Source organism: Rosa rugosa, chromosome 2 (assembly GCF_958449725.1).
Source record: "Rosa rugosa chromosome 2, drRosRugo1.1, whole genome shotgun sequence".
Lineage (NCBI taxonomy): Eukaryota > Viridiplantae > Streptophyta > Magnoliopsida > Rosales > Rosaceae > Rosa > Rosa rugosa.
In genome coordinates this window covers 39361289-39386215 of record NC_084821.1, presented here as the reverse complement: position 1 = coordinate 39386215, position 24927 = coordinate 39361289, and the positions used below count along the sequence as shown (strand labels likewise).

Below are 24927 nucleotides of genomic sequence, written 5' to 3'. Positions count from 1 at the left end.
GGAATTAAAGGAATATACTTTACAATTGAAGATGTCAAACATGCTGCGTTTGATTTCGGAGCTTTGAAAGCCCCTAGACATGATGATTTTCAAGATACATTCTATCAATCTTTCTAGGAGGTGCTGAATTCTATGTTGATGAATGCTATAAATGATTTTATGGTTTAGGGTACTTTGTTTCAAGAATGAATACATTGTGCTTAGATTCTGAGAATGACTAAATATTAGTTACTCTGTATTTTGCTCTTTCTTTTTTTATAACATAAAAATAAATAAAAAACTAAAGCACAAAGCCTTGATAAACACTATCTCCTGCTGATCCAACTGGAATGATGGGGACACATAAAGGGATAGACAGAAAAACCAAATTGAATTGTTCTGCGAATTATGAACTAAAGATGCTAGATGATCTGCCACAAAATCCGCCTCTCTATAAATATGCCTAAATATGATGGCCTCAAATTGTTGTGCTAGTTGCTTGATATCCTTGATCATCAGCTTAATTCTCCATGGGACTTCACATCTGCCTTGGATACAATCAATTAGCAGCTTGGAATCGCTTTCAACAACAATATTTGAATAATGATGCAGAAGAGCAATATGTAGACCATCTCTTAAAGCAGTTGCTTCAGCCACAAGAACATTAGCATTGCCTAGTTTCTTGTTAGTAGCGAACAAAGGATTGCCATCTGCATTACGAATAACAAAACCAATCGTAGCATTTTCATCTCTAACAGAACCATCAAAGTTCAATTTAACCTGTTCAGAGTTAGGAGGTTGCTATTTAATATGAAAGTATCTTCATACTTTAGGATGAGTACTCTTAGGATTAGCCTGAAGATAATTGGATCGGATTATAGATGCTTGAAAGACACATTTAGATGGGATAGGAGCAACATTCTAAAAAACTAACTTATTTCTACAATTCCAAATAGACCAAGCAGTCAATAAGATTAAGGAAAGATGATCAACAGAAGAAGGAATATTACTTATATGATCAATCCATGTTATAAAAAAGGATTAAATACTGTTTACTCCCTATACTTATAGGGTTTTATCGTTTCAGTCCCTAACCTTCGAATTTCACCTAAGAAGTCCCTGAACTCTCAATTTCCTCCCAATTGGTCCCTGCCGTCAAAATTTTTTGTTAAAGTTGCCGAAAATGTCTATTATGCCCTCACTTACTTTTTTTTTTTTAAATTATTTTTTCTCTGTTTTATTTCTTCTTCTTTTTCATTTCACCTCTTGAAGGTCTGTGGATTGGAACCATCTTGATGAGGAGATGAACAGAAGGAGGCGAAAGAGCCGGAAGAAGAAGAGGTAAAAAGAAAAAAAAATAAAAAAATAAAAAAAGAGAGGAAGAGAAATATATATATATATATATATATATATATATATATATATATATATATATATATATATATATATATATATATATAGGATTTTTCTCAGGTAAGAATGTCCTTAGTTTTTCTTATGGAACGGATTTACTGTTTTCACCCACTTTCCGATCACATTTTCACATCTTAACCGTTCAGTTTTTAGGTCCTAATGTATGGATCACCTCTGCAAAATTTCAGCCAATTTGGTGATCGTTAAGGCGTCCAAAACTGCAATTTACACGAATGAACCGAATCTGTCGAACTGGAACCGTTCGTTTACATTGTTGTAATTTGCAGTTTTGGATGCCTTAATGATCACCAATTTGGCTGAAATTTTGCAGAGGTGATCTATACATTAGGACCTAAAAACTGAACGGTTAAGATGTGAAAATTTGATCGGAAAGTGGGTGAAAACTGGAAATCCGTACCTAAGAAAAACTAAGGACGTCCTTAGTGTAGCCGGACTGTATATATATATATATATATATATAAGTAAATGAGGGTATAATAGACTTTTTAGGGGAAGATAACGGAGTTTTTGACTGATGCTTGACGGCAGGGACCAATTGGGAGGAAATTGGGAGTTCAGGGACCTTTTAGGTGAAATTCAAAGGTCAGAGACTGAAACGATGAAACCCTATAAGTATAGGGAGTAAGTAGTAGTTGTTCCAATTAAAAGGCCTAGGAGAAGGAGTAGAGAACCAAACTTGAATGGCGAATTGATGATACTTCATAAACAAATGATCAATAGATTCTACATCTGTAGAACAAAATGGACACAATGGAGAAATATTGTGATTATAAGTAAAAATTTTGTCTCTTGTTTTTAGTCCATTTCTTATTAAAGACCAAACAAAAATCTTAACTTTTGGAGGTATATTTAACTTCCACATCTTATTCAACAGAGAAGTTCTAGAGTGATTGGGAACATTTTGAGATTGAATCCAAGATGCATACTTTATTGTAAACTTCCCTGAACCTATAGGTCCTCAAACAAAACTATCAGGAGTATGATGAATAGGTAGAGGGATAGCTATAATCATCTCTACAACATCTGGAGGAAGAATGTGTTGCAAAGCTTCTTTATCCCAAGCCATGTTATGAATAAAATTAGCAACTATTAAAGACCAATTCAACTGAAATCTTTGAGAGTCTGGAATAGTTAAGAACAAAGGAAAAGGTAGAACCCAATTAAAAGACCAGAAAAGAATAGAGTGACCATCTCCTACAATCCATCTTATTCCTTCATAGAGAAGATTTCTTGCATCAAGAATTCCTTTCCAAGCTAAAGAATTTGAAGCTTTTTTTTGGACTGTGAAGAAGTGGTAACTAGTTGAACCCACCAATTCTCTAGTTGAGTTAAAAATTTTCAACCAAGCTTAGCTAAAGCAGCTTTATTAAAGATATTAGGTTGCCTTACTCCTAATCCTCCTTTAGACTTAGGTAAACAGACTTGATTCCAATCAATATGAGGTTGTGAATTACCCCAAAAGAAAGATCTAAACTCCTTATTCAAAGTATCAGAAAGACGTTTAGGACACTTGAAACAAGATAAAATATGGTTTGGCATGCTAGTCAAATTAGATTTTAACAAAGTTAACTTACCACCTCTTGAGAGAGTATGAGATTTCCAACCTGCAAGTTTTTTCTGAACTTTGACAATAAGGTCATTAATGTTAAGATGATCTTTCCAACACACAATATTCTGAACTCCCAAATGTTTAATACCAAGGCAGCAAGCCATAGCTCTCTTAACAGTGACAGGAATATTATTAGAAAAATAAATGTTAGATTTGTGATAATTTATTTGTTAACCTGAGGCTTCAAAAAAAAGATTAAATGTATTCAAAATGTTCTTTGCCGCAGAATGAGAAGTTTTTGCAAAAATAAGTAGTCATCAGCAACATAAGGTTAGAAACCTTAAAACCATGAGTAGAAGTTAGAATTCCAACATGAGACTTACAATTATTAGTAAGAGAATTAAACTATGTGATTAAGGGTTCCATAGCAAGAATAAATAAAGGATTAAATTTTGTTTAGTCTTTGTACTTTGCCTCCAAAATCGTTTCAGTCCTTGACATTCCAATTTAATCTAAAAAGTCCCTGACCTCACAATTTCCATCCAATAGGTCTTCGCCGTCCAATTACTTCGTTAATAGGCTGACGTAGATAGTAAAATGTGAAGAATAGCCCTGACTCTTCTTTTTATCCATACCTTGTCTTGCATAACAGCAACACCCTTTTTACATCTTCCCCAATTGATCAAATCCCTAATTTTAGCCCCAAATTTCTGAGAATCACGTTGGAACCACAATGCCCAACTGAGAACCACAATGAAACTGAAACTGAAACCAAAATTGCAGACTGGCCAAGATGCCAACTTCGTATGCGCACAACAAGGCAGCAAAGAAATCGACTTGAGGTCGTCGTTGAAATGTGATGGGGGCGCAGGAGAAACCGGAGTGATGCTGGTATGATCAGAGGTAGGTCGTGGTGGTATGATCGGAGGTAAAGATGGCGACTGAAATCGGGTGCCTGAAATGGTGTCAACAGTTGTCGATGTAGGAGGATCCAATATGGTGGGTCAGCACAGGCGCAAGAGAAGCCGGGTCCGATCTGGAAAAGCGGGTTCAATCTGGTACGATGGAATCTGGGTCGAACGTCGGTGGTCAGCGCGCCGGTAGTCTAGATCAAGGAACAACGGGAGGAGATCGACGTCGTGGTGGTCTTTGAGCATCGGGTCTGCAGCTCGGCAATTGGTCTGGTACAGGTATGAGTACGGTGTTCGATCTGATACGGGTATGGGCACTCAATGAACCCGAACTCTTGGATTTTGGTGCTTAATTGAAGTTTTGGTGGTTTTGGTGAGAGTATCAGTATGGTGTTCGATCTGATACAGGTATTTGGGGTGGTTTTGGTGGTGGTTATGGTGATAGTGGCAGTGGATTTTGATCGAAAATTTGATTATGATGCTTGCAGGGTTAGATTGGATTGGTGGTGTTGAAGACGTGTGACTGATATGAGAATTTAAAACACAGAAGAAGAGATAACACTGTTGGATCTGGGTTTTGGTGAGCAGAAGAGGAAAGGAGAAGATAATTGAGGTTCGTGGTGGTGGTTGGGCTCGGAGAGAGATCTCGGTGGTGGTTATGGTGGTAGTGATGGTGATTCTCTTTTGCTTTGGATTTTGGGTGTGAAGAAGAATGGGAGAAAATGCAAGAGGGTATATTGGACAATTTCCCAACAATGTGGCATGCAAATAAATGAGGTGGCGTGGAATGAATGGCCTCGTCAGTAACTTAACGGCAGATTTTGACGGAATCCTAACGGAGTGGACTAATTTGCTGGAAATTGTGAGGTCAGGGACTTTATGGATTAAATTGAAATGTCAGAGACTAAAACAATTTTGGAGGCAAAGTACATGGACTAAACAAAATTTAATCCATAAATAAATAAGGGGATAAAGGATCTCCCTGTCTAATAGCCCTATTTGGTTTAAAAGAACCTTGAGGACAACCAATGAGAAGAATAGAAAAAGAAACAGTGCTTCAGCAATTCTTAACAAGCTTAATCCAATCCTCCTAAAAACCAAAAGCCTGTAAGCAAGCAACTAAATAATCCCAATTCAAGAAGTCATAAGCTTTCTCAAGATCAATATTTTAATTGTCATGCAACCTATCCTACCTTTTTTTCTATTAAAAGAAGAAAACAGCTCATGAGCTATGATAGAGGATATTATCATGAATTGATTTTCCAGGAGCAAAAACACCTTGATTATCAAAGATAGATTTCTCTAATAAAGGTCTTAATCTTGTGACCATGATTTTTCTGATGACCTTATAAGCAACATTACATAAACTAATAGGCCTATAATGGTAAAAAGTTTCAGGATTCTCAAACTTTGGTATAAGAACAATATTAGTTCGATTGATAAGAGACGTACATATCAATATTATGCTGAAAAAAAATCGAAACTAGTTTAAATAAAGACTCTTTAACCTAATTCCAGTAAGTGTGATAAAAGATAGCATGAAGACCATCAGGACCAGGAGCTTTTAAAGGTCCTATACTGTGAATAGCCTGAAAAACATATCCATAGACACGGGATAATTTGAAGGAATGCACTACTTGAAGGCAGTTATCACAGGCAGTCATCAAGCTAGGTTGTATGGAAGAAAAACACTTCAAAGTATGTTTTCAATTATGTTGAAGAAATTAAGACAATGGCATTCTTGCAATATTCTGGGAGTTGTGAGAGACCGAGTGCTCAAAGCATCAATCCTCACCGTCTACATTTTTGTGGCCATAATATCTGATACTTGGAACTCCACACAGTCAAAAAATCCCTTATAGTATTTGGAAAGGCAAAAGGAAACCTGAAGATCATTGCTCAAGTTTTTCAATTTTGGAGAGAAAAGAAATACAACTTAGTTCATCAAATGAGAATTGAAAAGTTGAAAGTTCCTACGCCTAATTAAAATTAAAGATCAATGACACGCGACAACTGTATATTTTTCCTCATAACTAATAAACAAGTTAAACCACATTGTGTTTAGAATCTGTATGACTTAACTCCAAAAACCCATAGAGATTACTCTACGCGCCTCACGCGCCCGTGAAATCTCCAGGAAAACCCTAAGTCGGGCTTCCGCCCGTGGATATCTGCGGCTCCGATCATCGGTGGTCGCAGGCCTATACCGGCAGCTTCTGCTGTTCCGTTTATCAGACGTCTAGTCTTCACCCAATCTACTGTGCATCGTATGTAGTGCGGTGCGGTTTATTTGCTCCTACATCGGGATCGCGGCGGTCGGTTTCTGGAGTCGTCACCCTGCTGCGATGCTGCCATTCAAGGTACTCACCTGGAACTGTCGAGGACTGGTTAACACAGAAACGCAGAGTGCCTTGGTCTCTTTGGTACGTCATGTCAACCCTAGTCTGGTTTTTGTCTCAGAAACTCTTGCCGGACCAAGGCTGATGGAGGACCTGCGAGTAGAAATGGGCTTCTCTGGTTGCATTTGCTTCCCCAAAAAGGATGGTTCAAGAGGTTTGGCTTTATTCTGGTCTTCGGAATTGAAGGTGAGCCTTCGTACCTATTCTGCACATCATATTGATGTTGAGATAGGGTTTCCTGGTGTTGCTGGAGGTTGGCGATTCACAGGCATTTATGGTTTTTCAAGGCATGGTGATAGGGTTCAAACTTGGGACTTGCTTCGTACTCTGGCAGCACAAGTGAATCTGCCATGGTTAATAGCCAGCGATTTCAATGAGATTTTGTGTGCAGCTGACAAATCCGGTGGTCCACCACGGAACGCTGCGATGATGATGCGGTTCATGGAAGCCTTGGCCGATTGTAATCTGGAGGACATGGGGTTTGTGGGTTCTCGTTTTACTTGGTTTAATCGGTTCACTAAGGAAAGGTTGGATCGTGGTTGTTGCACGCAAGATTGGTGTGCCATTTACCCATACTCTAGGGTTATCACATTACCTCCTAATCGGTCCGATCACAATCCCATTGTGGTGGAGATAGCTGCTGCACCGGTTGTCAGAGTGCCAAGACTCAAGCGCTTTCGGTTTGAGAACATGTGGATGCAGCATGGCGATTGCGCTGCTGTTATTCAGAAGGGATGGTCCATTCCCTCTATTGGTGAACCTATGAAGCAAGTTGGGTTGAAAATTGGTTCAACGGGCAGGTTGTTAATGGAATGGGATGCAGGAACATTTCGACAGCGGAAAACAGAAATGCATCTCTTGCAATCCAAGATGGATATGTTGATGAAACTCCCTTATGATCCTATTCATTTTGAGCAGCAAAAAACTCTTCAATTTAGATATAATGAACTTCTATCTTTGGATGAAGCTTATTGGCGTCAGAGATCAAGGGTTTTATGGTTGAAAGAAGGTGATCGTAATTCAGTTTTTTTTCACAGGAAAGCGTCTAACAGACGCAGTCGTAATAAGGTGGTAGGTATCACTGATTTGGGAGGACAATGGCACACTGACCCTGCACAAGTGGGTTCAGTGTTTGTTGATTACTATGAAAATATTTTTCACTCTGAGGGTTCTGATCCTGCAGCTCTTGCAGCAGTTCTTGCACATATTCATCCTTGTATTGATAATGATATGAATTCTTCTCTATTAGCTCCATATTCAGACGAGGAAATCCAGAAGGCTTTATTCCAGATGCATCCGTCAAAATTCCCTGGACCTGACGGTATGTCTCCTGCTTTTTTCCAAAAGCATTGGGCAATTGTTCAATTTGATGTGTGTTTAGCTGTGAGGACTTTTTTAAACACAGGTCTTCTGGATTCTGAGAGCAATTTTACTCATTTGTCTCTTATTCCTAAAATTAAAGAGCCTAAAACTGCAGCTGATTTCAGGCCTATAGCCCTTTGCAATGTGGTGTATAAAATTGCTTCTAAGGTGCTTGCTAACAGATTGAAAGTATTATTGCCTTCTATTATCTCTCCTCTTCAAAGTGCTTTTGTTCCTGGCCGTTTGATATCGGATAACACTCTTGTTGCATCTGAAGTTGCTCATTTTATGCATAAGCTCCGACATCAGAATGAGGGTTTCTTCTCCTTTAAGTTAGATATAAGTAAAGCATACGACAGATTGGAGTGGACTTTCTTGATCTCTATTTTATCTAAAATGGGGTTTGCACAAAAGTGGATTGACACTGTTCTTTGTTCCATTAGAACAGTGCGTTATTCTATTCTGTTACATGGTAAACCTACAGGTTATATTACTCCCTCCAGGGGCATCAGGCAGGGGGACCCTCTTTCTCCATACTTATTCATTCTGTGTGTTGAAGGTCTCTCGTCCCTTATTTCTCAAGCAGTATCCCAGGGTACACTGAAGGGGCTGAAGATGAGTCCTCAAGCCCCAACTATTCATCATTTGCTATTTGCCGATGATAGCTTTCTATTCGGAGAAGCCTTTGTGGTGGAATGCTCTACATTCACGTCTATTTTGAATGTGTATGAGCGTGCTTCTGGCCAAATGATTAATTTAGAGAAGAGCAGTGTTGTCTTTAGCAGGAATGTGCATCCAGATACTAAAGATAGTTTAGCTTCTATTTTGGGGGTACAGTGTGTGGAGGACCATGGCCGATATCTAGGGCTTCCACTTCATGTGGGCAAATCAAAAGTGGCAATTTTTTCTTATCTTAAGGAAAGATTAACTAAGAAGCTGATCAGCTGGCGCACAAAAATCCTGAGTTCTGCGGGGAAGGAGATTCAGGCAGTGGCTCAAGTTATTCCAACGTATGTTATGAGTTGTTATATGCTTCCTAAAGGTCTTTGTGATGATCTCCACCACCTTTGTGCTCAATTTTTTTGGGGAGGATCAGATTCTAATCGCAAAATTCATTGGCGGTCATGGGATAGGATGTGCCTGTCTAAAAGTGAAGGAGGTTTAGGTTTCAAGAATCTGCATGCTCATAATTTATCTCTGCTTGCAAAACAGGGATGGAGATTAATCACTAATCCTAATTCCTTGTTGTCTCGTTTGCTCAAGGCTAGGTATTTTCCGAATGGTTCTTTTTTGGATGCAGATATGGGGGATTCCCCCTCGTATGCATGGAGAAGCATTATGGAAGCTAGAACTGTCCTTCAGGCTGGATTACTTTGGCAGGTTGGTAATGGCTCCTCTATTCATGTTTGGAGTGATCAGTGGATTCCAACTGTTTCTCCTCATCAACTCTGTAAACCGGCTGCTTGTAATATTGAGCTAGTCTCTTCCTTGATTGATGCGGATACCAAAAGTTGGAGGGTTGATGTTTTGCAACGTCTATTCTCTCAAGAAGTTGTTGATGCTATCTTGTGTGTTCCTCTCAGTCATAGAAATAGAAGCGATCGTTTGAGCTGGAAGCTTGGGAATAAGGGTAAGTTTTCTTCTAAAACTGCCTACTATGTAGCTCGGGAGGTGGTGATGGGGGATGTCTTTGCTTCCTCCTCTATTGGTGATCCTTTTCGTATTCTCTGGAAGTCACTTTGGAAAGCTAAGATCCCTGGGAAGGTCTCTATATGTATCTGGCGAGCTTGTCACAATGTGTTACCAACTAGAGAGAGTTTGAGTAAGAAGGGTTACACTGGTGATATGGGATGCCTGCTTTGCCGTCACCAGGTTGAGAGTGTTGGCCATGTATTATGTGGGTGCCCTACTGTGCAGGAAATCCTTACTGCTCCTCCTTTTTCAATTCAGGTTCTGACAGGACCCGCCCCGAATTTCGCCCTGAAATCCGAGGTGGCCCTGCGGGGCCCACCTTAGAGATAACTCTACCGGGAACTGGTCGAGTCACCACTAAAGTGGACTACCCAAAACAGTAACCCACGATAGGTCAGAGCCAAACAAAGAAGTGCGGAAGCAATTCATCAACTATGCCTCGAACCATGTACGCCCGACCTCAACTAATAGCGCCTGCAAACTGGGCATTTGAAACCGAAGGGCCCAGGGAAAAGTACACGAAAAACGTTAGAGTGAGTGGACAAAAATAAACAATTTAAAAGAAAAAGGATTTCATACTTTCCCACACTTATTCCTTTTAAAAACACGATGCATGCAACATTTAAGAAAAACACATTTAGCTTTAAATCAAAGGATTTCAAAACGATAAACCGACTAGCCTCGCTAGTCAAAACATTCGAAAATCATGTATCGTAAACCGAAATCTCGTTTCTCAAGAAAATAAGACCAGCCCCGCTGGTTACGATAACATCGAAATCCACAATTCTCGTGAAAACATACCAGCCCCGCTGGTTACGAAAATAACGGACTAGCCCCGCTAGTCAAGTCACGAAAAAGTATGGGGAAGAAGTTATCACCATACAAGAAGGGAGCCTCCCAGGCTCGGGTCGGAGTGTCCCACACTCTGGAGCATCCCATGCTCTGCTCTTACTCACCCACAAACACATAGTAAGCAGGGAGGAGTACTAATAGGCTAGCTAGCAATAAATATAACGACCCAGGTATGGTGGGTTAAAATCCATCTGAAAACTCGAAAATCAATAAGGCTTCCCCATCATCTCACGAGAAAATACATATGCCAATGACGTGACCCCGCACGCCAAAAATATTCTCGAAATCATAAACCAAATCTGAAATCACCAACAAGACATTCCAAATGCCAAATTCCATCGAAATCCCATTTCGAAAAATATTCAAAATTCTCAATATCGACGAAAAGAAATGTATTATAAATTTCCGGAAATCACCTCGGAAAATAATTCGTCGAAAATCACTTAAATCACAAGTTCAAATCCGAGCGGATAAAACTCACGTTCCAAAAATCATGATGGAAAATCCAAGTAATATTCCAAAACCGAAATCGTATCCGAAACTAAAATAATATGGTAATTAATAAAACATTAATTCGAAAAATAAATGCATGCATCAATATTCAAAAACAAACGTCCACTCACAGTACTATTGGCGACCACACAAACGAGTTCCTTCATCTAGCCATAGCTCGCAACAACGTCCTGTACACAAGTACATTTCCATAAACGACAATTCGAATAAATAATTACGAACCTAAACGAAACCCGAAAATCCCTATCTTCACTACTTCTCAAATTCAACCCAAATCTCTTCCACAACACCAATTCCTCAATCAACATATTCCACAACGAAAACGAGGAAAATCTGACGGCCGGATTTCCAACAATTCCATCACAAAACACCGAACTTCGAAAAATCACAAACAATTCCAAACTCCTCCAAAATTCACCAAACTTCATATACAAGCTCTACAACATATATACAATTTAATGGACTAAAAACTGGAATTAAATCACTGCTCAACACACCTCCACGCGCCACCAACAGTGGCGGCGCGTGGGCCCCACGCGCCGGCGGCCACCACCTCCGATGGCCACCAAACTTGGACAGTAGCATCTACTCAACACACTCAACCATTCATTCAACTACAACAAGTGCCAATTTTACCTGAAAGAGTTCCAGTTCGGCCGGTGAACACAAGCCCAGAAATTCCTCAAGAACCCTAAAATTTCAATTCATCAATTCGACATCTACACAACAAATCGTGACACAAGGCCATAGGGGAAATGATCAGTGATGAAAACCGAACCTTCGATGCCAATTTCGTGGCCGGAAACGGCCGGAATCGCCGGAAATCGACGAAACTCTCCACCTGCTACAGTGGACTTCACGGCTCAATTCCGAGCTCCACCGGTCGAGCCACCGCAAAACACCACCCCAGGCGTGACAAGGGAGAGGAGGCGAGCCTGCCGGTGCCCGGATTCCGTCGTGGGTCGGCCGGAGAAGGAAGAAACCGGAGGAAGAAGAAATCGGGCCGAAGAGGAGAAAGGGTCGGGGGAGAAGAGAGAGAAAAGCCGGTAAGTTTCCAAAATGGAAACTTACCACAGTAAATTGGCTATTTATAGAAACTTACCATGAACAGTAACCATGAACAGTAACTTTACTATTTCGCTTATAACTTTTGCATACGAGCTCCGATTTTTACGTACCACATATCCACGTGCTCGGTTTAACGTCCCCTACAACTTCCATGAAGAACATTTTCTCAAATTTTGACCCGAACAAAAAGTCGACTTTTAGGGCCACTAAAAGTACTAAACCGAAAGTAAAAGTGAAAGTAAAGGTCGTTTACCGTCCAAATGACTAGTAAACGGGTGAATTTGGGTTCGGGACGTTACAGGTTCCTATTACTCATTCTTTTATTTTAAAGGAATGGTTACTTGAGCAAGCATCTACTCTTTCTTATGAAAATTTTTCTAAGTTGTTGATGCTTTTATGGGGTCTTTGGAAGAATAGGAATGATAAATTGTGGAATGATAATGCTAAAAGCGCTTCTACTATTGTTGCTTGTACTATGGCTTGGTATGAAGAGTTCCTTCAAGCTAATAGGGATACGATTATGGTAATCGATAAGAGGACGAAAGCTAGAGCACATTGGTCCCCTCCCATGAGTGGCTTATTGTGCATGAATGTTGATGGTGCTTATGTCTCTACTCTACAACATGGAGGCATTGGCGGTGTTCTGCGTAATGAGAAGGGTGAGTTCATTGCAGGCTTTGCTTATAGAGTGACTAATGTGTCCTCTGCCTACCATGCTGAGTTGCTTGCTATTAAATCTGGGCTGGAGCTTATTCAAGCGCTGGGTGTGTCTAATGTTGCTATAATGAGTGATTGCTCAGAGGCAGTGAAGGCTGTGACTGCAGAGGATCATGACTTCTCTACTTTGGGAATTATTGTTGAAGAAATTCAAGAATTGCTAGGTGATTTGCTTTCTATAGGTGTTCATCATACTTATAGGACCGCTAATCATGTTGCTCATAGACTAGTTCATATGGAATGGTTTTCTCAAGCTCCAGAGTGTGTCCTGGATGCCCTACAGTACGATTGTAATCGTATAATTCATTAATACAATTTCATCTTTACCTCAAAAAAAAAAAAAAAAAAATGACACGCGACAACTTCTGGATCCTGTTCAATATATAGGATCAGAAGTCCCCTTGCTTGATAGTTGCCTGATATAGAGAAGTCGTGGCATCCGAACAATTCATTTCTAGATAGAACACTTGAAACTTTATCTATCTTGCAGTGGAGTTTCCCTGCTGCAATGAACCGAGACAGCTCCCTGCAAATCACATAATGGGATTAGATTTATGTATCCTTAACAAATGCCTCACCACAAGCTCAAGGATCAAACATAAAATTCGCAAAGTACACCACAAAGAAGCCAAACATAACAGATAGTAATTTACAGATCAACGAAATTCACTGTCGTGCCAAATGCCTTCACCATTGCTTCAGTAGTGACACTCTTGTTGGATTCCAAAAATTGAGAATAAACAACGATTCTGATCTCCCTCATGTAATACTGGAAGTGTAGATGCAAATAAAGATCTAGCTTTATCTACTTTGGCAGACCAGCTGCAAAAGAACAAAGATAGAAAAACGACAACTTAGAATAAATTAAAAAAGAATTGTGACTGGTAACTTGGTAAGGAATCTGTAAATAAAATAAATTATCAACTTACCAAATACTGCTAATAATACTGACAATCACATAGAGAGTTCAAAATTCAGACAAGTACGGGATTTGTCCAATCACGATTAGTATCTGTGGAGCATCAACCACCTGTGAAATATTGGTTCAAGTTATAAAATTCACATATGCATGCCTAGGGGTGGGTTCGGTTCCGATCGGTTCGGTTTTAGGCCGAAACCGAAAACCGAACCGAATTGTCGGTTCGGTTCGGTTCGGTTTGTGTATTTTTTGGTTCGGTTCGGTTCGGTTCGGTTTTTTTTCGGTTTTTTTTTTTCTTTCAATAAAACAGTTTTTTTTTTTCAATAAAACAATTTTTTTTTTGTTTTTTGGCAAGACAATAATCTTGCTTCGTAGTTCATAATCAAATTTCAAAGCTTCATTATATGAAATGGTTGGCTTAATGGCTTTGGTTCTCTTTTCGAATTCGATCAACTAGGTCAAACTTAGTTACTCTTATAAACCTATATTTATATATCATACACTCCAAACAGAAACCTCTATAAATTCAAAGAAAATAAAAAAACCGACCGTTGGATGCGATTATTACAATAAATTATGCGTGTGGTTAAAAATTTAGCAAATTTCACAATAGTTTCGAACCCGATCGGATTGGTCAACCGTAGTCACTTGTATGTTTTCTTGGTTGACCAATGAAGTGACGACCGCGAAACGTGCTTATTTTTTTACATCATGTTTGTAAATATTTCATTGATGGATGTGCGTTGACATAAGATAAAAATTTCAATTTTAATTACCAATACATTGGCCTATACCAATTTGTCTCCTAAAGTAGTATGACTTATATATTGTATTTAAATTATTGAGGTTCATTCTAAAGCAACCATGAAGAGAAAAATGAATTTGGAGAAACTAACCACTCGATGGAGAGATTGTAATGTTTTATGGTGGTTGTAAAAAATCCGGCCAATTTGGTTCTCGTTTCGAATTCGATCAACTATGTCAAACTTAGTTACTCTTATAAACCTATATTTATATATCATACACTCCAAAGAGAAACCTCTATAAATTGAAAGAAAATAAAAAACCGACCGTTGGATGCGATTATTACAATAAATTATGCGTGTGGTGAAAAATTTAGCAAATTTCACAATAGTTTCGAACCCGATCGGATTGGTCAACCGTAGTCACTTGTATGTTTTCTTGGTTGACCAATGAAGTGACGACCGCGAAACGTGCTTATTTTTTTACATCATGTTTGTAAATATTTCATTGATGGATGTGCGTTGACATAAGATAAAAATTTCAATTTTAATTACCAATACATTGGCCTATACCAATTTGTCTCTTAAAGTAGTATGACTTATATATTGTATTTAAATTATTGAGGTTTATTCTAAAGCAACCATGAAGAGAAAAATGAATTTGGAGAAACCAACCACTCGATGGAGAGATTGTAATGTTTTATGGTGGTTGTAAAAAATATGGCCAATTTGGTTCTCGTTTCGAATTCGATCAACTAGGTCAAACTTAGTTACTCTTATAAACCTATATTTATATATCATACACTCCAAAGAGAAACCTCTATAAATTCAAAGAAAATAAAAAAACTGACCGTTGGATGCGATGATTACAATAAATTATCCGTGTGGTAAAAAATTTAGCAAATTTCACAATAGTTTCGAACCCAATCGGATTGGTAAACCGTGGTCATAAAATTTCACAATATTTCGGTTCGGTTCGGTTCGGTTTAGGTTCGGTTCGGTTCGGTTTTCACCTAGCCGAAACCGAAAACCGAACCGAACATAATCGGTTCGGCTCGGTTTTTTTGTTTCGGTTTGGTTTTTTTCGGCTACGGTTTGGTTTTCGGTGCGGTTTTTTTATGTTTTCGGTTTCGTTTGGCCACCCCTATGCATGCCTATTACCTAATAAATTAATAGGAACATATACACCAAGAAAGTGAAATCACAAACACTTGGTAACAAACAGTGTACCTTCGGTTTTAAAGAAACTCTCTCCAAAGATATAATGTTTGTTGGGACGGTATAAAATATGAAGATGTCATAAGGAAATATTTTGTAAAAGGTGAAGGTAGAAATGGAATCCAAGAACAAATCGGCTGCCTTCTTAAAATTTCAAGTGGACATGCAATACAAGACTTTATATACCTTCAAGTGGTCATAAATTTGATAGACATGCTTATTTAAACTTTCTCTTTAATAATATTAAGTTGCACAACTCACAATAAATGATAGCGTGGTTAGACAAACTTACTAAGATCTTGGACACAAAATGAAAGAGTTGATTCTGTTTTAGGAAAAAGGGATGCAGAGAACAACAGAGAGAATTAGGAGAATGAGTTGTGTTTTCATTAATAATAGAGGCCTCTTTATATAGAGGATTACAAGCATAGAGTCTTATAAGGAAACGCAATCGTACAATGATTTAGATATCTACGAAGATATCTCTGAGAATATCTGTAAGACTAACCCTATTACAACTCAGACAAGTAACTAGAGTTTGGGTCAGACACAGAATCTAGGTGTCCTTAAACACTCCCCCTTGTGTCGCCTAAAGGCGGTGCTCCTCTTGTTGCCTCGTCAAAAACCTTGCCGAGTAACAAAAATATAGTAGGACAAAAATAACCTCAGTCGAAGGAGAAAAAGAGTACAACACACCTTTCACATTTCAAGACCATACATGTAGACATCTCCCCCTGATGACTACGGTCATGGGAGTTCGGATAACTTCCGTAAACGATGCTATCAACATGTTTCTCGAAAGTGGAATTGGGCAATGACTTAGTGAACAAGACTGTCACACTGTCCTCAGATCGAACCTATTCACTCTGATCTTGAGGAGAGTTTGTTGTTGCTGACTATGCTTAGTGTTGTCGCCTTTGATGTAGCCTTGCTTCATTTGTTCAAAGCAAGCTGCATTATCCTCATAAATGCTCGTAGGCTCATCTGTGGTAGACTTCAAACCACAATTGCTTCGAACATGCGTAATAATGGATCCAACCTATATACATTCACAAACTACTTCGTGAAGAACAATAATCTCTGCATGGTTTGAACATATAGCTACTATGGTCTGTTTTGTAGACCTCTAAGATATCGCGGTCTTACCCATGGTAAACACTTAACCAGTTTGGGAATGACATTTGTGTGGGTCAGAGAGATACTCAACATCAGCAAAACCTTCCAAAACACTAATGTTGTTTTGGGATGGGGATAGGTAACGCAGGCCAGTGTTGGCGGCGTTCCCGGTATGTGATGGGTCCGAATTCATCATCTCTCTGTAGGGATAGAACAAGCCCATATCAATCATACATCTCAAGTATTGAAAGATATTTTTTCACTAATCCAATGACATCGCGTTGGCGCAGAGCTATATCCAGCTAACAAGTTCACTACAAATGAGATGTCCAGTCTTGTGCATTGAGCTAAGTATAATAATGCTCCTATTATACTCAAGTAGGGCACTTCTGCCTCTAGCACATCTTCGTCATCATCCTTCAGACAAAAAGGATCCTTTTTAGGATCAAGACTACAGACGATCATAGGTGTACATAAAGGCTTGACCTTGTCAAAACGCCTATGCATACATCAACACGATGCTCAAGTTCCAAATCGAGGCAAAATCGTGTTCTCCCAAGATCCTTCATCTCAAACTCGGATTTCAAGTGTTTAGCGGTTCACCTTAACTCTTTAAGGGCTTCCAATGAAGATCATGTCACCAACTTGAACCGCGATAGAATCGGGAACTTGTCCTAGATATGCGTGGGCATTTACATATCCCTACCCAATTAAGTAGTCACTTAGTAAGTGTTCCAACCTCATTGCAAACGGGCTCCGTGGTCTAGAGCCACTTGACTTGAGTAAATGAAGTTCACCATGAACCTTCATGTATATTCTGTATCTAGATCCTCATAGAGATACGTAGTGACCACATTCGTGAGCTGCATATTCAGTTATTCAGAAACTACCAAACTGACAAGGTAGTGGATTGCAATGACATCCATTACGAGAGAATATGTCTCCTCGTAGTCGATTCCAGGGCGTTTTGTGAGAAGCCTTGCACCATAAGTCGAGATTGCCATCTCCTTTTCTCATCATGCTTTCTAACGAAGACCCATTAGTCAATAGGTTTTATGTTAGGAGGTGTTGGCATCACTAGCTCTATAAACCTTCCTCTTCATTAGAGAATCCAACTTAACCTGGATCGCATCTTTCCATTTAGGCCAATTTCTCTACATTGGCATTCATCATCAACGGAGCGTGGTTCGATATCATCGGACTCAACAAACTCATGTGCTATGAAATGAGCGAATAAATCTTCAATCATGATGGAGTTTCTATCCCATGTCTCATGTACTAGTGTAATTTTTCAGATAGCTCTATATTCTCAGGAGTAGGTTCTGACGTTGAGGCGTCCCCCAAAGATAACCATAATCCGAAACATTCTCATGAGACGGATTTTGAGTGTCGATAATCAAATGATTGAAATGTGCCAAAGTATCATTTGAACCCACGGGCCTCCCACGCATCCTAGCTGGGGCCATGGCCTGTGATGCCAGAGTGCCACTCTATATGGCGTTGGTGTCATGCCTACCTCCATGTAGGGTAGCGCTATGTCCTCTCGTAGGGACGTTCATCCTTGTAGGCATATTTGCAGCAGATATGTGTGATCTCGTCACTTTTAGCGGGGATCGTGATAAGACATAGTGGGGACAAACCACGACAATTCCTGTCGTTCATGCTGAACATCCATGTTCTTATCCACCCCTAACGATAAGAAGATTGTCTCATCAAAGTGACAATCTGCAAATCTAGCGGTAAAGAGATTGCCTAGCAAGGGTATTAAGTGGCGGACGATTGTTGGAGTCTCAAATCCAACGTATTTGTCCATTCATTTATGAGGACCCATCTTAGTGCGCTGTGGCGGCACAATAGGTACATAAATGACACACTCAAATGTGCGTAAGTACGAGATACTAGTACCCAGTCACTAGTTGTAACACAGAGATAGATTGAGTGGCGATGGGTCGTAGACGAATTAGCATAGCTGCATGTGATATTGCATCACCCCAAGTAGATATAGGGAGATTTGTGTGCATTACCAATGTCCGAGCTATCATCGTAGTCATTTTCGCGAGACCATTTGGGTGTGGACATGGGGATATGATGTCCAACATCAGTCCTAGTGATATGCAATAATCATCGAAAGTCTTTGATGTAAACTCTCTAGCATTGTCAAGTCCAATTGACTGAATGAGATGATCTGGGGAGTGAACCTGTCGCCATATAATATGTGCTAGGAATGTAGTGTAAGCAGCATGACAAGTGGACAATGACACAACATGTGACTAGCGTGTTTGCGTGTTAACCAACATTATGAAATATTTAAACATCCGCAAGTTGGTTGAATTGGTCAGCAGAATCCCCTCGGATTCTATGTAAGAACAAAAAGAGTTTTTCGTATCCTTTGCATAAGAGGTCTCGGTCTTAATTTGCAGAAGGAATAGGCTTTGTAGAACGAGCAAGAGGCCTTAGAAGCAAAATTGGTGATTACATCACCTACCATGGCGTCATGACCATGGGGAATATCATCCATGGCATCATGGCCATGGGAGACGCCAACCATAGAGTCATTAGAGTGGATAGGGGTGGCCCTACGCCGATGGTGGACGGCAGCGGCGCCAAAGGCAGAGGTGGCAGCGGTCACACTTAGTCCAGGAATCAACTTTTGATTCTTGTTTCATTTCACTTGAAAGAATGGATGTCCGTGTGAAGTCTTTGGTTGACGGAGCATCATATCATGACTAGGATGACCTATATGTGTCTAAATTCAAGAGATCTTCTCTCATTACTTTATTGGATATAATAGCTCGAATAGTGGTGACATAAAAACCACTAAAGAGACACATAAGTTTCTCTAAGATGCGCCTTTGTTTGCTATCATTAGAGGTATTACAAAGGAACTCATTTCCGTTCTCTACATGAGTTTTCGCATGGAATCCGTTGGCTCGAATAGCTCAATAGAGTTCAATTTGCCCTAGGAGCGTAGAAAGTTTCTATGACAATAATCAATGTGCCATTTGGCAAGGGAAATTTGGGCTATTCCATGTCCTTGAACTAATCTTGATGGCCCAGCCATCGTAGTCACAAAGGAATATGCTTTGAATTAAAATGGAGTCATAATGAACAGAACTCAAAATTTTATTCATAAGCCAACGGTGTACATCATTGTTTCTTTGACCAAAAGAAAATCTAATCCAAACACTAGCTAATGCAAAACGATGGTAGTCGTTTGACTTCTTTCAATAACTCCAAAATAAATGTGACCAGGTGAGTAGTGAGATGTCGGTAGAGCAAGACTCGCTTAAGTACCACTAATCTCAAAACCTTCCTAGACATCACACTTACTTTGGATGAGCCTACTTGAAAAGAAACTAAACCAATGACATTTACTATTAAATATATGGCAATTGCCTATTACATCTCTTGGAAAAATAAAGACTTAAACAAAATTGGCGATTTATTGATCCTAACCAGATTTGAAGTCTTTAACCTTCACTCTAGATCACCTTCTTGATATTCTTGTTCCACATAGTGAGCTTCTCTTACTTCACAATATACTTTATAGGGGGTGACAATATCTTCACGAGCTCTACAGATGTGTGCCCAATGACCGGACGCTCCACATCGAGAACATACATCTCTTTGCTCAGACTCCATTAATTGAGGCGCTTTGAAAGTGTCATTTGGATGGCTCTTAGTGTTGGTGGCGCCACCAACATACATCTCTTCCTAGCACAGTTTGTCACCTCAAGGAAGAAAGTCTCTCAATAATTAATTTAGCTGAAACTAAACAAAAGTCTGACGAAGGCGTCAATGCATTCATTTCTAGATGGAGGAGCGTAAATCTCCAATGCCCGGAGAAACTGACAGAACAAACTGCAGTACAAATGTGTTCAAACAATCTCCTCCCAGAAATAGCAACTTTTGTTAGCACTGCAGAACCCCAAACATTCGATGCGCTTGTCTCAAAGGCTAGTAATGTCGAAAGACAGATTGCTCGTAAGAAAATCTCAACACAAGGGATGATCTCCAAAAGCAAGAAAACTGACAGTACAGGAGACTCACTAGCTACCTTTGTCAAAACTGACGAAAAGTCAAATGCGTGCAAAGGAAAAGAAATGTCAAGAAAACTCACTCTCAAGAAAAGAAAAGAAGTCAAATACTCTTTTGATGATGATGACGTCGAACAAATTTTCAGTGAGCTCTATAAAGCAAAAGCAATTGAACTTCTTGAACCAAAACGACCGAGTGATGTCAACAAGACCAAGAATCGCAAATTTTGTCGATACCATCGTATTGTCAGTCATCGAACAAGCGATTGTTTCATTTTGAATAACATAATTCAGTAAATGATCAACAACAAGGAAATAGAGGTGGAGACATCGTCACCAAAGTGAAGCTCAAATTGTGGGCGATGAACTCAAACGGTGCTACAAAAAAAAAGAAAAAAAAAGAGCTCGTTGGATTGAAAACCTAAAAAGGCGATCCAAGCAAAATTTAGAGCCACAAAAAAAAATGATGAATGAAAAATGAAAAAGCCTGTTGAACGAAAAACCCACAAAGGGTAGTTCAAGCAAAAGTTAAGGCTAAGAAAAAAAAAAAAAAAAAAAAAGCACCCCGAACTACGGCGGCTTGATCCCTCAAAAGGGGTAGATTTAAAACTAGATGCAGCTGCAAAAAAAAAATAAATAATAATATATATGTATTTTCGGAAAAAAATCTTTGCCCAAATCAACTGGTTGAACTACGTATGACTTGATTCCTTCACAGGATACGTAGGCAGTCTAGCAAATAAACTAGATTCAGCCATATTTTCAAAACAATCTCTTTGTTTCCTAACATTTTTTTCATATGAGATTAAACAGAGAAGCAGAGATTGGTTTATCAAGTTGCTGCTACATGAGCATCATCAGTTGATCGTTGGAATCTTTTTCAAAATATGAATCAAACTCCGACAACCAACAGGAAGCATTTGGTTTATCAAAACATAAGAAGAATCATACAACTGGAAATCGCAAGATGTTGAGAAAGAGACCCAAAACAAGGCACAATAATACAAATGCAAGATAGCATAAGAGTTTCCCAAATCCATAATCATGAGGTTTGCTGAACACGTGCATAGGACAAAAGGATGCAACTCGTCATCAAAGCTCCGGGAAGGAATACAAGTCAAAGAAACTCGTTGAGGAGAAATCTTGTCGAGGGAGATCTGAGTGAGAAGAAATCTTCTCCAAATTGATTCAAGTAAGGAGAAATCTCCTCGAAACAGATCCAAGTCAGGGGAAATCTTCTCGAGATTGATTTAAATGAGAAGGAATCTCCTCGAAGAAGATTCGAGTGAGTAGAGATCTCCTCGAGCTTGATGTAAGAAATCCCCTCAAACTTGATGTAAGTAAGGAGAAAGCTCTTCGAGAAAGATTCGAGTGAGAGGAAACCTCCTCAAGAAAAATCCTAGTGAGGTGCAATCCCTTCTAGGCTGATCCAGGTAGAAAGGAAAAATATCTTCCAAAACACATCCTCTCACCGACCGATTGTGATCAAATGCTACCAAGCTACACAATTCTCAAGAACTCCTAGCATGTATGAGTATAAACTACAAAGCGCAAAAAATTGTTTTTGATGAGATGAATCAAAACTAAGATTGGGTTGTCAAGCCTCGTACGCGCTAAGCTATTTCACGCACGACGCTTGAGGGGGCAACTGTTGAAACCAAAAAAAATTCAAAAGCCCATAAAGAAAAATATTTTCCGTAAAGGAAAAAGTGTAAAAGAAGCACGGTGCTGCTAGAAGTTTATTTTAACTTTATCTACTGTTGGGTTACGCTAGCTTTACAAAGGAGAGAAAGTAGAACAATACAACAATTAATGAAGCTGAAGGGTACACGTTCAGCAGATAAAGGTAGAGTTATTAATGCCAAATTAATCACAAACTCTCAACCTTGATATGTTTGAGTCCAACTCCATCACTATCACGTCATCTTGGCAAACCCAAGTTGCCTATATATAAAGAGAGACTCTACAGCAAAAAAAGAGGAGGACCGACGTGAGGAGTATGGCAGCGTGAGGGGGACGCAACGGAGCACAGCAGCGGTGGAAAAACAGAAGGAGAAAGCAGCAAAGCAGCTTGGAAGACAAAAGGTTCAGACCTCATTCCATAGCTCTCCACCACCTTTCTTTTCTGTTGCAGGCCCTCCCCACAACGGCACCTCCGAGTGTCAATGATGTCAAAGACGACAACATGCCGGAGCAGCGTCTCCGATGAACCATGCCGGGCAGCGTCCCGATGAACATGCCGGACCCCGTCTCCCAAAGCTATCATAGCTACAAGCTTCACCTCACCGAATCTGCTGTCAAACAACAACAAAACCATGACTATCCATGCTGCTCTGTGTCAACCACCAAGGCCAAATAGCCTGTTCCAAACACAGCCAAATAGCCTGTCCCAAATTCCATGCTTTCTTCCCAAAAGCACCAACTCAAATAACACACACAAAAAAAGAAAGAATAAACAAAGTCTAAATAGTCAAACTCACCCTCAAATTGAAACTCTGGAGTCTTGACTGCAGTTGCTGTCCTCGCCTTTTATGCCTGCACAAAAGGGTTTATCAAATTTTAAATCCTTAAGGTTGCAGCAATGGGAGTTGACAAAGCATAAAGAAATTGTTTTCGGTGCAAAGAAACTAAGAGAAAAGGACAGAAGACTCACCGTTGAAATCAAAAGTTTGGAACTCTGGAATTTATGACACTCCAACTCCTGTACTTGTTTTGTACCTGCATAAAAAAAAAATAATAATAAGGTTTTGTAAAGTTAACAAAAGCCTTGAAATTGCAGCAGTTGGTAATACAAATGAAAGGCAACGTCTTCATTGAACAAATGAGATCAAATGTCGATTACAGAGGTTACCAAAGTACAAAGCAAAAGATACAAAAGAAAAGGAAGCAAGAATGATGCTCTGGTGGTATTTGCAGAGGAGAGAGTTCCATCAAATTGCACAAGTACAACGAGAATGACAAAAGCAAAATGACAAGCATGCGTTCTCGGGTACGATATGTCGAGGTGCAAACAAGTGTAAACAGAAGAAACAAAGTAGAAGCCATGAGGTGGAGTAGCAAAACAAACTTCAAAGCTTGATTATGGTGAATTGTTACACTTGGATGATAGAATGCAGTAACATCAAGACCATTTGTCCTTTGGAAAAAATCAAGTTCAACTATTCAAAGGCTGCAGCAAGTTTTAAGCCAATATTGCCGCAAGAAATCGAAGCGGTGCTGATATAAAAAAAAAAAAAAAGAAGCTAAAGAACAAAAGTCTCTGGCGGTGACATCCTTGTGTAAAGATGAAGCTTTAACCCAAGTCTTGGTCAATGTCAACAAAGCAATTCCAGACACTCACAAATGCACAAAGCAATATAAAAAAAAATGAAAGTTCTGGCAATGTTGCAGGCAATGTGAGAAAGCTTAATTAAGCTGAGAACAAAACAAAAGGCTTAATTAACAATTGCACAAGTTACAAGCTTGATGAGGTGTTGCCATAGGGAAAAAAATGAAGAAAGGTCTGGCGTTGATCAAGTCTAAAGAGTTAATAAAAGCTTGGCGGTGGCATATGCTCCCTGATCAAAATTGAAAGTTCAATTAGGGGGTATAAGACAAAATGGCAAGGTGCAGTACTAAAAGCTTTGAAATAATTATCAAAGCTCTTTTGGAGGAGGAAACATAAGAAAATTGGTTGAAGCTCGTCGGTGTAAGCAAAGAATCTCTCTAGCTCACACACGCACCTGGAGTCAAAGCTAAGAGCCTTGCTTTCAATTCCCTGGCAACCCAAAGCAAACAGTGCACTTTTGCCCCATCTTCAACTCCATCGCCAAATGGATTTCTGTCTCCAAATCCATCTCTGCTTTGGCTTGGCAAGAATGACTTACCAAGTTCGTGTTCACCTGGGTTTGGGATAGTGGAGATTGAAGTAAAGCAGCTGTGAGAAAACAAAAATAAAAGAATAAGTGAAAACAAAAACAGCAATTGGGCCTGTGAGACGCTTTGGGTTTCTGAGAAGTTTATGGGTGTCCATAGCAAAATTTGATGCCCAAAATAAAAGTTTATTCATGTCTCCGGATTCTAAAATCGAGACTCGGAGTTCACTCGGTGCATCGAGAGTCCCCGTATTAAATTTGGGGCCAAGAAAGCTTCATGGATCGAAAAACATGATTCACGAAGATACAAAAGAAGCCCATGTCCAAATTTGGGCCCATTGGAAGAATTCGGCAAAGCATGACGCTGCGAGTGTCCTTCTTGAAATACCTGAACATTTGGTTTCGTTAAAAATACTTCGGAACCTGAAAATATCCTTTTGGTACAAAACCAAGGAAAATCCCAAAATCCACAAAAATTTGAACTACAATGGTTTGATCCCTTCACAGGGTATGTAGGCAATCTAGCGACCCGCTAGATGCAACCACAAATTCAAATCGAATCCC

General features: G+C 39.5%; 1 long non-coding RNA gene and 1 pseudogene across 1 annotated transcript; both read right to left on the bottom strand.

Moving 5' to 3' along the window:
- Nucleotides 1-12702: 12702 nt before the first annotated feature.
- On the bottom strand, nucleotides 12703-19020 carry LOC133730729 (26S proteasome non-ATPase regulatory subunit 6-like; annotated as a pseudogene).
- Nucleotides 19021-22209: 3189 nt separating this feature from the next.
- Nucleotides 22210-24404, bottom strand: LOC133733151 (uncharacterized). The gene is made up of 4 exons (XR_009857516.1): nucleotides 24232-24404; nucleotides 23163-23227; nucleotides 22990-23044; nucleotides 22210-22800 (listed from the first exon to the last, which is right to left on the bottom strand). It is a non-coding gene; the product is annotated as an uncharacterized LOC133733151 (long non-coding RNA).
- Between the last annotated feature and the right edge of the window lie 523 nt (nucleotides 24405-24927).